Source organism: Mytilus galloprovincialis, chromosome 5 (genome assembly GCF_965363235.1).
Source record: "Mytilus galloprovincialis chromosome 5, xbMytGall1.hap1.1, whole genome shotgun sequence".
In the NCBI taxonomy this organism is placed as follows: Eukaryota; Metazoa; Mollusca; class Bivalvia; order Mytilida; family Mytilidae; genus Mytilus; species Mytilus galloprovincialis.
This window is the reverse complement of record NC_134842.1, coordinates 63,095,818-63,112,630: the sequence shown is the minus strand read 5'-3', so window position 1 is coordinate 63,112,630 and position 16,813 is coordinate 63,095,818. Positions and strand designations below refer to the sequence as shown.

The 16,813-nt window shown below is 32.3% G+C and overlaps 1 long non-coding RNA gene across 1 annotated transcript; it reads left to right on the top strand.

Annotated features, from left to right (window-relative positions):
- Positions 1 to 7,911: 7,911 nt before the first annotated feature.
- LOC143074636 (uncharacterized) lies at positions 7,912 to 15,686 on the top strand. Its single transcript, XR_012977982.1, has 5 exons — positions 7,912 to 8,222; positions 9,756 to 10,040; positions 10,803 to 11,222; positions 11,663 to 11,767; positions 15,162 to 15,686. It is a non-coding gene; the product is annotated as an uncharacterized LOC143074636 (long non-coding RNA).
- Positions 15,687 to 16,813: the final 1,127 nt, after the last annotated feature.

The window sequence follows — 16,813 nt, the reverse complement described above, 5'->3', positions numbered from 1 at the left end:
CATGGCGTTGTCAGTTTGTTTTGGATTTATGAGTTTGACTGTCCCTTTGGTATCTTTCGTCCCTCTTTTATCAGTATTTGTGTTTTCGTATTGCCTTACTTGATTTCAGAAACAAGTGATGTGTGCATTTAATTTCAATTTAATTTGAAAGATTGACATGTTCCTCATTCAAATGTTGTAGCAATTAACGTTAAAGTAATTTATGAACATCGAGTAATTTAAGATGTCTTCTTTCAGTTATGAAAAAGAAAATAGAAAGATAAAAACACATTTCAATAATATTGCATTTTAAACTGCACTTTCTTTGTCATTGAAAGCTTGGCTTGAGCAACCATGTTTAAGCTTGAACGTGATAACTTTACTTGCTAATTACATATTTGAAAAAAAGAATCATAAACATTGTTTACATTTGAGTGTAGATTCAAAGTTGGATGTATGTTTAAAATCAGTAATGTGAGAGACACACCTGAACAATTCCGACAACAGATAAAGACCTTCTATGGTGTTTATTTCAAGCTCAAGATTCTGAGATTTGGACTTTTTGTTTATTGGATGAATCATCGAAATTAATTGCAAGTAATTATTGTTCTTGAGGGGAGATGACATATTTTATATCTCATTTGTAGTATGTCTTTTTGTAAAGATTTGCATTTAGGACTGATCTGTTTACAGTGCAGATGAACAGATATTATTCATTACATTGTAATACGGGTTACATGACAAGGTGCGTTAGTTTAAAAATAAACTATGATACCAATATCTGTGGTATTACCGACTTGTTGTTTCTCAGAAGAGTATAGTTCGTATCGCGGATGTATGTATACATTAACGTTAATCGTGAAATAAGGTTCACCAAAAACGAATAACAGAGAGCATGAGCCTTATCGTAATTGACAAACAATAACAATTCAAATTAATGACATAATTCAAGCAGAAATAGTTGAAGCCAAAGTCTTAATTATTTGCTAACGATATTTAAAGACAAACACATGGTAAGTTATAAAAATGAATGTTCGTCTGAAGGGGATGAATCAATTATTATAGGAACCATGTACTGCTATTCTTCTTCAATTTTGTTACAAGTTTAACGCAAACATGATTGACTTCTACGGATATACCGTTTTCTGTTTTTTTGTCAATCCCAACACGGGTGTATTATCTGATTTTGATTAAGCTGATTCCAATTTTATTAAGTGTTCATCTTTGAAAAAGACACGACTTATTAGTATTTATTGGAATTTGAAGATTGTGTGTCTTGACATGTTCATTATTAAATGTTTATCAGTTACGATGAATCCAGTTTTTTGTTCCAGCATTTTATGGATTTTTCCACCAATGTTTAAATTCGTGAATACATTCATATCTAATTTTACACGTTCCCTTTCAGTTTTGTTGGTTTGTTTGTCAGATAAGAGTAAATAACTTTTCTTATACATGGGACATTTTTGGTATATTTATTGCAAGATTTAAAGGAATTTGTAATTTGTTGGTGTGTGTTTTTTGTACAATATAACGGCTGTTAATTTCGTTATGCATAACTAAGAACCTTTTTATAAAGACAATGCAAGAACATTATAGTTTTGTTTTCAATTTACAATTAATTTCAAATTTATAAAGCATTTAACACTTTCGAATATTGTCAATTATTTTTATGAATTTTTAAATTCATTCGCCTCACATCAGCAATAGAGTTTGTCCAACATGTATGCAACTTTTCAACTATTAAAACGATTTTGGTTACTACAAGAGGGGAGAACAACGATAACAAAGGAATAGTGAAACTGAAGTCGAAAACAATACCATTACAAAAACGAAAGAAAACGACGAAAAGACAAACAACAGTACACAAAACACAATATAGAAAACCAAAGACTGAACAACATAAACCTCACAAAAAAAAGAAATCAGGGAAAGGGGGCGGGGGGGGGGGGGGGGGGGTTAACTCAGGTGCTCCGGAAAGGTAGGCCGATCCACCATGTTGAATCCGTCGTGTTGTACGTTCAAACCCTGTGATGAGTCATATTCGGAAGGTAACATTCGATGAAAAGAGGACGGGATTGTGGTTACAACAATTTGAAAATATCCGTCGTTTTCCGTTCAACATAATCAACACAACGGGTGCCATATGTGGAGCAGGATTTGCTTATTCTTCTGGAGCACATGAAATTACCTTGGTTTTTTTTATGGAGTTGTTGTTGCTAAGTATTTTCTTTTCTAATTGTGTTTTGTATATTGTTGTTTAAATTTTTGATTGTTTTTCATTTTTTGCCATCACATTGTCAATTATTACTAGTAATTGTTCTTTTTTTTATTTACGTTGGGTGTTTTTGTTTATGTTCGAACCAAGTTTAACGTTGAGGCATGTAATCACATATGTTAACAATTGTCAACATTTCAAAAAAGAAATTCAAATGACCAGATTACTTTAAAATCATTAAATACCTTGAAGAATTTCGTTGCTGTGATAATGCTCGTAAATGTTTTGTTGTCTATAACCGTGTGAATCAGAATCCACGCATCGTTAGTTGCATAAACGTTTAACTTTGAGAAAGGCATATGCATGCATATGCCTCAACAAATAATGTATTTATTGAAATAAAGCGTTCAAAGGGAGATAACTCATATCATTTAAATGAAATATATATCTAACATGATCTACGATGATTATGATTCATTTCTTGAAAAAATACTAAAATAATTTGTTAATTTTACTCTCATGATTTTGTTAACTTTAATTTTTTTTTACAGTTTAAATAATTAATTTGATATGAAAAATTGCATATCACTTGTGAATATGACGTCGAACAACCGTGACTTTTATAAATGTTAATCTAATAAATGACATAAATTTATGACATGGAAACATTTTTACCCGAAAGAATTCTTGCCTTTGTTTCAGGAGAAGCTGTTTTCTTCTAATTGTTGACAAATTTATATACTATTCTTAATGATACAGGGCAATTATTGTTTTATTCCATATTCCGTGAGACAAAATGAATTTATCTGAAATTGTTTACAATTTCACCGCGGTATAACATTTTTACTTTAATTGTTCATCCCTTATTTTTATTAACTTTGTATTTACATTGTATCATAGATCAAATATATTCGTTCATTGTGTGTTAATTTCTGTTACTACGTTTTTTGATTGAGTTTAGCCATTTGAATTGATGTTTCATAGTATGTCTTTCTATGTTGTGATGTTACACCATTGCTTCAGATAAGGGAGAATGTTTGGAAACATTAAAACGTTTAATCCCGCTGCGAATGATTGCACCTGTCCCAAGTCAGGAATCTGATGTTCAGTAGTTGTCGCTTGTTTATGTGGTTTATAAGTGTTTCTCGTTTCTCATCTCTTGTTTTTTACATAGATTAGACCTTTGGTTTTCCCGTTTGAATGGTTTTACAATAGTCATTTTTGGGGCCCTTTATAGCTTGCTGTTCGGTGTGAGCCAAGGCTCCGTGTAGAAGACCGTACCTTGACCTATAATTGTTTGCTTTTCTACAATGTGACTTGGATGGAGATTTGTCTCATAAGAGGTAACCGGTGAGATCACGAACCGACGAATAATGACGAACGAACGTATTGGGAGCAGTTATTTTCATATTGGGTAAAGCTCATTTTAATCGAATAGTCGACTATACTACCCCTTGACACCTCACAAAGTTTCCTTTAATAGAAAACAATAATAAAATACGAGATTTCAAGTATAAGAATGGATATATATAAGACTATGTACTTTTAACTTAAATACCGGAAGTGCATATGTACGGATTAAAACAAACCGGTACGTATTAATGTATACCTGTGGTGATCACCTTCTACACTTTTAATAGTCACGTGGAATGATAGCATGATTTAATCATGGAGACAATCTTTTAAAATACCACGGTATTGAATGTATATTTGTTCAAAAATAAACATTTAGACCATTTAACTTGAAGGTTTTTTATGCGGCGCGACAAATTATTTTTTTTCAAATTTAACATTATGTTTTGTGGTAATTATCCAAGATGAAAAATTCTTTCTTACCTGGCCTGATTAACTGTTTTCTCAAACTTCAGAATCAAATATATTATTTCCGAAAGAAACATGCCCCGCCCCTATTCATGTTAAATGGTCGGTACAGGACAAATGATTTTTTTTTTATTATTTGTTGCAAATAATAAAAATAACAAGATTTGACACAATTTTATCTAGTTTTTTTCCTATATATTATTTTCTATCGTAGTTAAAGCGGGTATCGATCATCTATCTCTGAGGAGGCAACCATTTGATTCTGAAGGGCCGGCATCGCAGATTTGGTCAGTCAGATTATTTATTTTAGAAAAAATTTCAACTGTTACACGCAAGATTATTTATTACACATGTATCATTCTACTGTTTAATAGAATTTGGAGGCCAGTTTTTTTTAGGTGGAAGCCAGTATATTCATTACTATTTTTTTCCTAGCCAATAATGTATTTACAAAATCTGCCAGCCCCGATCCTAGAATCAAAAGGTCATCCCTTAACCCCCTTTAAGTATGCGGTATTGCTGGTATTATTTCAGATATTTGGTCCGGGACAAAGAATAGTACGCCGAAAAAAAACCACGACCGACATCCCCTAAGTAAAAAGAGTACAAGGAATCTCCACACCCCTTTTTTGTTATTTAGCTCATCCTAAACAATGAACCAGATAAATACAAATTTTCAGTTAATTCTTTCTTAAGCTTTGCATGTATGCACCCAAGGGGGGTCACTTCCTATATAAAAGTAAATACAGACGCTCCGCTAGAATTGGTCATTTTTCAACTTGTCAAAAAAACATGACTGGGAATTAAAAAAAAAGAACGTGCAGTATACAGAAATCAAGTAATTACAAAACAACTTTTATTTCTAAAGAATAAAAAAATATTGACTGAAAAAAAGAGAAATTAAATGAAAGACCTCACTGATAAGAAACGAGGGGGGGGGGGGGGGTGTTCAGGTTAAGCTCCTTTTTATGATAAAACCAAACCACGACTCTGTGGCGGACCTATTTAACAACTACTGCTTTTCATTTGTGTGTTGGAAAATATTGTTGAAACACGCATTTGACATGACTTGAATGTCTTGGAACGAACCCGCCTTTTTCAAGACAGCCAATGCGACTTGTTTCCAACGAAAAAGATATCACTTAATTCTTACATACATAACAAATAATAAATAACAAACTGTATAATTGTCAAACACGGACCATCGACTCTTTATGGAGAAGGGGCTAGGTTTTTTTTCGCCCGCTATATGTTAAAGTAGGGGGGGGGGGGGGTGGTCTAGGATGAAATTTTCTATTCTGCTTTTTTATTTTGAAAAAAAATATGGGTGCTGCCCTTTTTTCGGCGCTAAGCGTCGATTTAAAAAAAATGGGTTACACACAGCCATCGAAAGCTTGATTTTTGTCGAGCCTATATATATAGCTAGGTGGTCGAGTGGTCTAGATCGCCGGACATCTAACATTGTTGTGCTGTTATTTACAGTAATTATGTATATAATATGTGTTTCAGTCGTCATGTATCGCCTTCACTGGTGATCCAATGTATCAATCGACCGTAGAGTTGTCACTTTTTCAGACATATATATAAAAAGTACATAATTTATGAAAAATAGGAGAGCCTATCTTTTTTTTTTTTTTATGATTTCCTTATGGCCTTGTCCCGTCTTTTTATTTCAGCCCCTCTCTACATATCAAACGGTCGTTCCCTTCTAGGTGCTGGCCAGAATTATTTTTTTAACAAAATCAGAATCAAAATAATTTTTTCTAAAAATAAAAAAAAAAAAATATATAAGCACACCCCCACCCCCGCTCCCACCAGAAAATACTCCGTGACTGACGACGACATACAAAATATGAAGAATAACACAGACAGTACGCGTATCTATAAATAAAAATGCACTTATAATCAAAGCGAGATAATCATGAACACTTAGGCATCCTAACTTGAAATTAATGATCCCGCACCGTGTCCATGGTGTCATACGGCAAATTAGGTGATACGTTCGTGATTCGTACGTGATTCGTGATCTCACCGGTTACCTCTATTGGCACTCAAACCACACCTTCGTATATCTGTTTATGACAAAAATCTTTTTTTTTTACCGTTATCATATAGGAAAAGCACGTGACATATAGCACAATGTACATAATTTTTCTAAAGTAACACTGGTGTTTTATTCAAAATTCAATTCGTATAGAAAACCCTACTTAATAATACAAATATGAAATAATGCGTACTCGTTATTCAAAGCACATTATATAAGACATATTAACTGACTTGTTATTATAAATTTTATGATATCTTTCTTTTAAATGAATGGAATGGAAATTTAAAGGTCAAATAATATGGAACAGTGCAGATTTATCAACTTACTTACTTTTACCAAGAAGTATCCTTGACGATAATTTCCGGTTCAAATAATCTATATATTTTAGTTCATTAACACTTCGTTTTAATATTTCAGATCAAAAATGGTAATTCAGATTCTTGTACTATTGACCATTATAGGTATGCAATTATTGTAGTGTATTGAACTGATAGATTTGAACACAAAAATGTACAAACATCGTATTGAAAACATGTAAAATAACAAACTCCAAGGATAATTCTAAACGGAAAGTCATTTATCAAATGACAAAATAAAAAGCTCATACACATCAAACGAACGGAAAACAACTGTCAAATTCCTGACTAGGAACACGCATTTTCTTATGTAGAAAAAAAATGTATTGAACTGGTATTCAAAGAAAAAGATTACTAAAGGATGCCAAAGAGACAGCAACACTATGGCTAAAAAAGTAATAACGAAAGAGAAACAATAGTACATAAACTAAAACATTGAATACTAAATACTGATCAACACAAACCCCACGAAAAACTGGTCGTAAATGCACGTGCGCTGGAAAGATAAGCACATCCTGCTCCACATGTGTCACCCGTCATATTTCTCATTGTTGTACAAAACCAGTCATAAGTCTTTTTCGGTAGACGTTTCGTCCCCGAGGGTATCACCAGCCCAGTAAGTCAGCACTTCGGTGTTGACATGAATATCAATTATGGGGTCATTTTTATAAATTTCCTGTTTACAAAACTTCAAATTTTTCTAAAAACTAAGGAATTTCTTATTCAAGGAATAGATTACCTTAGTCGTATTTGGCACAACTTTTGGGAATTTGGGATCCTCAATGCTCTTCAACTTCGTACTTGTTTGGCTTTATAAATATTTTGATATGAGCGTCACTGATGAGTCTTATGTATTCGAAACGCGCGTCTGGCGTACTAAATTATAATCCTGGTACCTTTGAAATTAAAATTACATAAGGCAATTTCGTATGTAATAATTTATAACTTAGTAGCCCTCATACCGTTAAAAATATTTGGTTTCCACCTTTTTATTTGTTTTTGTTCATATTTGTAGTGTGCGCCTTGACTGTTAATGTTTGACTAGCTATTGTCTGTTTCTTTTATATAATGAGACCCAGTTGAGTGTCGTCTAAGTAGTATCTTCTTTCTCTTTCCGCAACTTCTTCTCAAGGCTACATCTTCATGATTGCATCTAGTGAGAAGGTTTTAGTTATGGCCAAAAGATAAAACCCCATTATGTGAAGTTTGATTTTGGTTACGGATGGCATAATGCATTGATCTGCATTCAGCATGCAAAGTTGTCCAAAGATAGTTGACCTTTATGTCTGATTGTGTGCCCCACAGTGCTTTGGAAAAAATGTATCATCAAAAATGCAAAAAAAAAAAATCAGAATAAGCTTAAAAATCGCAACAGTTTGAAATTAACAATTATATTGACAATGTTGAAAGACACGATATGTTAAAAACATGTTTGTATTATGAAACACAGTTGAAATGTATGTATACATATTTACCTTTTCAGATTGTAGTGTTGCATATGCATCTACTCAATTGGTTAAAGAAAATAGCGACATAGTATTAATCTGCCCATTTCGAGTTGAATTCAAGTCTATTATTTGGCTTGGACCAAAGGAAGAAAAGTTAACATCGTACAGTATTGGAAAAATAATAAACCCCAAAATATCATCATATAGTCGCATACGCTTGGTAGGAAACCATTCAAACGGTGAATTCAATCTGAAAATACTTAATGTTTCATCAAATGATATTGGAACTTACCAATGCCAAAGTGTCCAAAATGGAACTGCTGTGCAAAGAACTTTCTTACTGAAAATATCAGGTAACTATTTTATTATATCAAATATTTCCTGCATCCTATATTGCTGTAAACATTTTGAATTGGTTACCGTTTTTTTTTAAGGAAAACCTTTAGGAATTTGGGTCATCTGTGCTCTTCAACTTCGTACTTGATTTGGCCTTTTAAACTATTTTGGATTCGAGTGTCTCTGATGAGTATGTTGTTGACGAAACGCGCGTCTGGCGTAAATACAAAATGTAATCCTGGTATCTATGATGAGTTTAATTGGTAATAATATAAATGAATTGATAATGCAACGATTCAACGTCTTAAGAAGTGGAAAAGAAACAGAAAATAACATGATTTCAACGCGATTACATATAATGTTCTTTATGTGTTTGTGTAAAAGTTCGTATACAAAAAGTTATAATTTACTGCACATAATGAGTAGAAGGGGGGAAATGAATGAAATGACGAATAGGGTTTTGTGTGTGTGTATAGCCGATCTGGGTCTTAAGTTATAAAAGGGTTGCGACTACAAAGGAATGGTTAAAGTATTTTGAATTTACTATCTGGAATATAGTTTGTTTATTGGCAAAAGCAATACGCTGTCAATGTTCTTCAATTGTTTACATGTTCGTCCTTTTGTTTTTGGTGAATAGTTGTTTTATTTGGTGTTGTATCATTACCTTTTTTTTTTTTTACAGTAGAAATCTTTTACATGTAAAAAAGAAGATGTGGTATGATTGCCAATGAGACAACTATCCACAAAAGACCAAAATGACACAAACATTAACAACTATAGGTCACCGTACGGCCTTCAACAATGAGCAAAGCCCATACCGCATAGTCAGCTATAAAAGGCCCCGATAAGACAATGTAAAACAATTCAAACGAGAAAACTAACGGCCTTATTTATGTTAAAAAATGAACGAAAAACAAATATGTAACACATAAACAAACGACAACCACTGAATTACAGGCTCCTGTACTCGTTATATCATAGGTACAAACAATTGTTCATACATAGTAATATTTCCGCCGTACAATATTTTACCTCAATACCAATGTTAATGTTACGATAAGTTTATACGGTGGATTTACTTACAAAAGGTACAGAGTTTATCGGTTTAAATTTCTTAAGTTTACAACAGTTAAAGCAGCACAACACATGCTGAGAGTTTGTATCTTCGTCAAATGATTCTTTATCACAAATACCTGTTACTCAGAGAAATCAACCTTTAATGTCTAATACAATGACTTAGATTGTCTGCAAGACTCCTCTCATAAGCTTGTAACAGCAACAGCTTGTAGCTTTAAACTGAAATATAATCTGAGCCCTGCTTTACAAATGTCAATAACCTCTACTAGAACGTGCACAAATCTAGTTACGAATTTCTGTTCACATTCAATTAACATGATTATAAATGCTACCGCAAGACAAGGTAAATCTTAAACCGAATATATGACGGACAAATTTGTCCAAATCTTATTGAAACTTTAACCGATTACTGTGAAAATAATTTTCTGGTCGAAAATATGTACCATTTTTACGTTTTCTGTTTCATTTTAAAGAGTATCCGGTTATGATTCAGCCGTCGACTGCTAACTGTAGTGCATCAAATAGTCGACGAGTTACTTTAGTGTGTCAAGTTGATGTCGAAGACACAACTGACTGGCAAAGTGTATGGATTCACACTAGAAACGGCAATTTTATAAAGAATCTTAACGGATTAATAAATGGAAGTAAATCAACACTGCACATTACAGGTTGTGAATACAGAGTACAAGGATACTACACGTGCAAATGGAGGAGAGAATCAAAAGAGTATTCCGCATCGGCCTTCATAACTGTTAATGGTGAGTGATGTTTGTAAACGAGAGTTGAATATTAGCTGAGGAATATTTTCAAAAAATGAAAAACGAAAAAATTTAAAAAACAATAAAAGACAAACAACAGTAAATCGAACACAGCATAGAAACATGACGTCGAAAGGTAATCAGATCCTTCTCCATATGTGGCAACATGAATGCAACAATAACAAAATAAATCTCCCAATTATGTTTTCTCATTCATAAAGTGCCTATGCAGAGATTGATTGATTAATTTTCTGTGTTTAACGCCACTTTTTAGCACCGCTTTTAGGTTATTTCGTTTGTATATGTGGATACAGCCGGAATGTCCGGGGAAAACCTCCGACCTTCGATAGAAAAACTGACAATACTAGTTGATTACGATTAAAGTCAAGTGCACCCGCACGAGCGGGGATCGAACTCACAATCTAAGTGTTGACTGGCTAGTGATTACAGTAGTAACTACTTAAACCCCTTGGTCACCGAGGCCCATACCTCTGCAGAGAGCGACAACTTTTATACTTTCCTGATATGGTAATGTTGCACGGAATATCAATATTGATGACTGGAAATATTTTGCTGTTTACTTAAATCAATGAAAATTTCTGATGATAAAATAAAAAAATATATGATTTTCAATAAGCAAATTAACCAAAGTTATATCTGACTAAATTATCTTCCTTTTTTTTTTTTTTACATTTGTCTGTTTAAAACATTGTATACACTTCGTTTCTTAACAAAAGAATTTCACATTCGATATAATTCCAGGTCCTCCAAGTATAACAGAAACAGAATATTGGAAGGAAGATCAGGACATGTGTATGAAAGTAAACTTCTACTCAGTGCCGAAAGCCAGTAACATTTATTGGTTCAAACACGATAACAAATTAGAAATTTCAAGACGATTCAAAATGTTGTTATCTCCATCAGTGGTTACATTCAACAACTCGGACAAAATCTTCAGGGAAAATGGTTTCACATCGAAGCTATGTATTTTTGACGTAAATCCCATAGATTTTAATTCATATAGATGCCAAGTTGTAAACATGTATGGAAGTGTAGAATTTACATTTTTAGACCATTGGATAGGCAGTATATTTTATCAATATACTAATGAAAGTCCATCAACAAAAATAAACACGATTATACAGGCCAACAATGAGATGGATGACGCCATTACACATGTTGGTATGTTATTATTGGTAAATAATGTATTCAAATAACATTTTTTTCCACATATCTATTTAGGGTAAAGGATTTGTGTTTCCTTATATTAGTCAAAAGAAAGAAAAAAGGAATACATATCTATAAAATATATTAACAAAAAAAACCCTCTTCTGAATCACCACATTACCAAAATGTTATTTTCATGTTTTTCCAATCGGTCGATACATGTGCTATCGGACAAATAGATCCTGTGTAACACATCACATAATAGTCGGAACTACGTAACTGATATAATGTATATCATACCTTTCTAAACAAAATCAGTTGTTAAAATTGCATAAATGAATAAAAAGACATACACTTCAAACTCACCATTCATTTAAACCGGTACAGATTTGTCAATGATTGTTTTCAAGTCATTCAAATTGTAAAACTGAGTTTCTGTTTTTTTACTTTGAAAGGTTTTCCACTAAAATTTGCGCTAATTGGTATCGTTTTGGCAATAGTTTTAATCATATTTGCGATAGCAGCGTTGTGGTTCCACCAACAAAGACACATTCTGAAAGGTGAGTACAATTTAAACAATTATATGAGCAGAGATATATTCAGGCCATAAATGAATGGAATTCACATACATATAACTCATCTCCTATCATTTACATACTATCTGCCCAATCGTTACTTAAAGAAATTGATACTGAAGTCATTTTGTGCACGTTTAATGGTCACTTTTACGTATTAATTAAGCAACATGATGCAGATTTGACACACAAGTCGTGTGATCCGAAAATTTATCGTGTGTGTCCTTAATTATTATTTGATATAGGCTGTTTCATTAATCATACACTGAATGCAAAAGGCATAATAGTTTTTACTTTTTTATATTTTTAAATGGATTCGCATCATGGTGTGGTTTTTGAAAAGGAGAAACATCCCCTGTCGACGCACTCAGTTTTGATCGATTTGGAGTTCATGAAAATCCCTCCGTTTTTTAAACTGATGTATACTGCTGATAAAAAAAAAATGCATGGATTTAAGAGAGATTATTAATCACGATATCCTTAAACAAATACCGTAGCTGCAAATTGAATCTAAAAGTGTAGTTCTGAGTTTGCATAATCTTTTTTGTCGCAGTTTTCACAGTTAAAAATATTGCAGAGATTCATTACATTTGTTAGAAAACTTGGTGTATACTATACCATTCGTAAAATCAAGGTATAATGAAATTAGGAATCAGGTTTTATGTGGCAATGCTATAGCTTTTGACGAATTGTTACATCAATCACTCATTTTACGGTTTTACTGTCAACATAATGCATGTGTACCATTATTGAGCAATATTTGACAGTTCAACTTGGTTTATAAGAACAAAACGCTTTCTTGAATCTATTGAATTTATGTTTTACATTAAGTATTAATGTATATAAAGGCCACAGTAGTATACCGCTGTTCAAAACTCATAAATCCATGGACAAATAACAAAATCGGGGTAACAAACTAAAACCGAGGGAAAAGCATTAAATATAAGAGGAGAACAACGACATAACACTAAAATGTAACACACATAGACAAAATCCAACGAGAATAACAAATATAATATATATATATAACATCAAAACCAAATACATGAATTTGGGATAGACAAGTACCGTGACACGTCTTATCGCAATGTGAATTTACACTCACAAATAAGAGAAAACAAACGACACAACGTTATAATGTAATACACACAGAAACGAACTATAATATAACAATGGCCATATTCCTGACTTGGTACATGGTATTTTTAAAGGAAAAAATGATGGGTTGAACCTGGTTTTGTGGCATGCCAAACCTCGCACTTTTATGGCCATGTGAAATATAACATCAAAATGACAACACAGGACTACAATATAAATAAATTGGAGAACACAATTGACAAAGAATCACACGAACAACAGCCAACAAAAGGCAACAAGTTCAAAATTTTGATACGCCAGAAGTGTATTTTGTCCACACAAGACCTACGTGTGACGCCCAGATACAAAAGTTTGAAAGCCGAAACGAGTACAAAGTTGAACAGCATCGAGGACCAAAAGATCAAAAAGGTTGTGCCAACAACGGCAAGGGTTTTCTGTTAGTTACCAGAAAATCCCTATAATTTAAAATAATTTATACTTTTGCAAACAGTAAATTTTATAAAATGAATATTCAAAAGATGTACATGATAAAACTGAAGTATTAACTAATTACAGGAAACAACTGAAATACATTTACATAACCAGACATTTGAAACACAAAAGTAGACACATCCGAATAAGTTTAAACCTCTACGCCAAGTGACGTCCTATTTGAAACTGAAAAATGACGAAAAAATGACGTCATTTGAATTTGTAAAACAGATAATCAAAAAATGAAAAATGACGTCACATAAGAATGAATAAAATAGAATTAGGATTGATTTAAGATTATATGTTTGAACTAAATACTGATATTGCATTTAATAACAAAGCACATTTTAATACTTATTAATATCAAACTAAAGTAGCAATTAACTATATTATATATATACCAAACTATTTATGACCAACTTTTTACCAACTTATGCTTGGAAAAATCAGAAAACGAGAACACACATAATTATAGATATATTAATTAACACTTATCATTGCATCGTAGTGTTTGCAGAATTTGAAGGACAAGAAAAATTTGAGTGAGCAATCTTGTTATTGAAAAGCATGATATTTTGTTGCTAAAATCTTTATAAATTGCAGAGCTCTTGCATTGCTAAAAAATAAAATCAAACGATTGTATGAAACAACGTATCAATAAAGTACCGAACTACAAGGTGAATTCAAAATGGCGGGAAGTTGATCAAACCTGATAAAACCTGATACTATCAACCAATGGAACGATTGGGAAATAATTGTCCTATTCCTATCTCAATATATTTCAAATCCTTGCAAAATGGAAGTAAATAATAAACCGCATCTAATATTAATTCTTATCTGGCATGTTAATCCTTGTCGTATTTCATTTGATTCTATATCTCATTAACACATCTTCATGGAAAAAGAAGCACATGCTTTACACAATAACGATATTCTCTTATTTCTATATTCTTCTTAACCTTTGACTTATCCTTTATAATCCCCTATATTTTTCTAACTGTTTTAAAACACAATTGATTTCTTTTTTACCTTCTTGTTGTAGCATGCAAATCCTCTATTTCGGATGATATTTTCATACAATTCAGTATTCTCTTTTAGAAATACATTAGATATACTTAATCAGATAACCGTTTTCCCGTCGGAATATAAATATTTCGTCTCGAATCTATAAAACATGTATACAATGGTACTATATTTCCATATATAAAGATGATCTGCTTAAATGTAGGCATTGGAAAAATTAGAGACGAACATCACAAAAATATTGAAACTCAAATAGACAATGTTTCTATCCTCGATGTTTTTAAGTTTTTTTGTACTAGACGCAGAGTATTTAATCTATGAAACATTAAATGAGTATTTTAATATCTTGAATTTGCCGAAAGACTGATTGTGTAATATAGAGATTCACTGTTTTATATCGTTTAACAACAGAGCAATCGATCTCCAATTGAACATGTGAACATATATAACGGCCATTACCATGATTACCATGTTAATATGAACCGTCACTTAATATTCATGAATTTTCAAAATGATAAACAAGTTCATTTGAAGTAGCAATTAGAACTTTTATTAGATTTCAGCACACAAAATATAAAAATGGTTCAACGTGATGAGTAGTAACTTTTCGTTTTAATATAAGAACTGTGTTCTTTTTGTGTCATTATTTAGAATATGTGGTGGTAAATCATTTCTTTGTGTTGTTGAAAATTACGATTTCAATTTGCAATTTATGAAAACCAATTAAATACAATCAAACTGTTTATTAGATAATCCAACACAATTCTTGTTTAATTTCGATTTCTAGATCCAACGTTCACTTCGTTAATGAGCACACAAAACCTGCGCTGAAGAATGATGACATAGCAATTGTTTGTACGAATAAAGTCAGTAATACTCAAATTGAATGCAACAAGAAGGACGATGTTGATACAGTAGTGGAACTGGCAATTGCGTATGGATTTGGAATAACCAGTGAAGCACACGTCTGACAAGATATAGACGAGTCGAAGTTCCTAATTTATACATAAACACAATAGACATACTTTTTTTACATTTATTATTTCACAAATTCAATCGGATATCTGTTAAAATTATTTTGTTTAGAGTTTTTTTTTCTTTAATTTTGCATTGATTTCCATTATAATTTTTTGTTTATTATATCATACATTCTTTTTGTTTTTGTAAAGCAATCTAAAAAAAAAATAAACTGACAAAATGACATGTAGACCTTGTAAGCATACCTTTTCATGTACTTTTTTAACATATCATAAGTGAGACATTCACATGACGACACAAGTATGCAGTGTGTAAAAGACTCAATCACCATGAAAAAAAGGTCAAAGACAGAAAATTTACGCTGTCTCCATCGGCGCTTACACATTTAATAATCTATATCTCGTATACCATGACTGTGACGCATTTGAGACGAAAACCGAGCCATTCGGTCCATGACCTGGATGTGGTTGTAGGCTTCAACATTTAAACACATATACTACCCCAGTAAACAATCCAACGTCGACATTACGTTGTGACAACGTAATACTATCGTTGTGACAACGTAGTAAAATTACGTTGGTACAACGTAATTTTGTGAACTCCAAGGCACGTGCTGACAACCATCCACACAACGTTGGCACAACGTAATTTGTGACGTAATGTATTACCATCATAAAACGTTGTAACAACGTCACAGCACAACTATAAATGTCCCTTGTCCTCATTTAATTGATAGAATCAATGCAATTCCATTGAAGAAGTATGTAAACAGGGTCTTTATTTTTTCTTTTGACCCGTTTTAAGCTGTACATTTTTCTATGTGGGAAAGATGGACAATTGTTTATATGTACTCTATTTCCAAACTGCCAGCTGTATATGAAATTGTCAAAAAGTTGGTTTTTATTAATCTTTGGCAGGTTTCAGTATGAAATGTATAAATGTCTAGTTTTCCCAAAAATAGTTGTTTAAGGTTTATAAAGTCTTAAGTTTTTAACTTTTGCAATACTGAAGTACAAGAATTACACATTTCCATTTAACAAATTTGCAACTTTTCTTTCTTTTAACACATAATACTTTTCAAAAAAAGAAATTTTGTATGATGGCCAATAAGACAACCCTCTATCCTAAAATCAAATATTGATGATGTTAGCAATTATAGGTACATGTACAGCCTTCAACATGACATCTTGGTAAGTGCTTCAAATTCTGAATGTTTAGTGTTTCAGTGGCCTAGAACTCAGATTTCACTATGATGGCGGAAATTCTAGAATGAAGGTTTCACTTTGACGACGGAAAACCATTTTTAATGAATTATTCAGAACTACAACAAACTACCATATTTACCTTAATATTTACTGAAAATGCATTCAGCTGGATTCACTACACGATTACAAGCTAGGAAAATCGGCCCAAAATCTGACTGTCTAATTTATAAATATATATATTCTACACAATTCATAC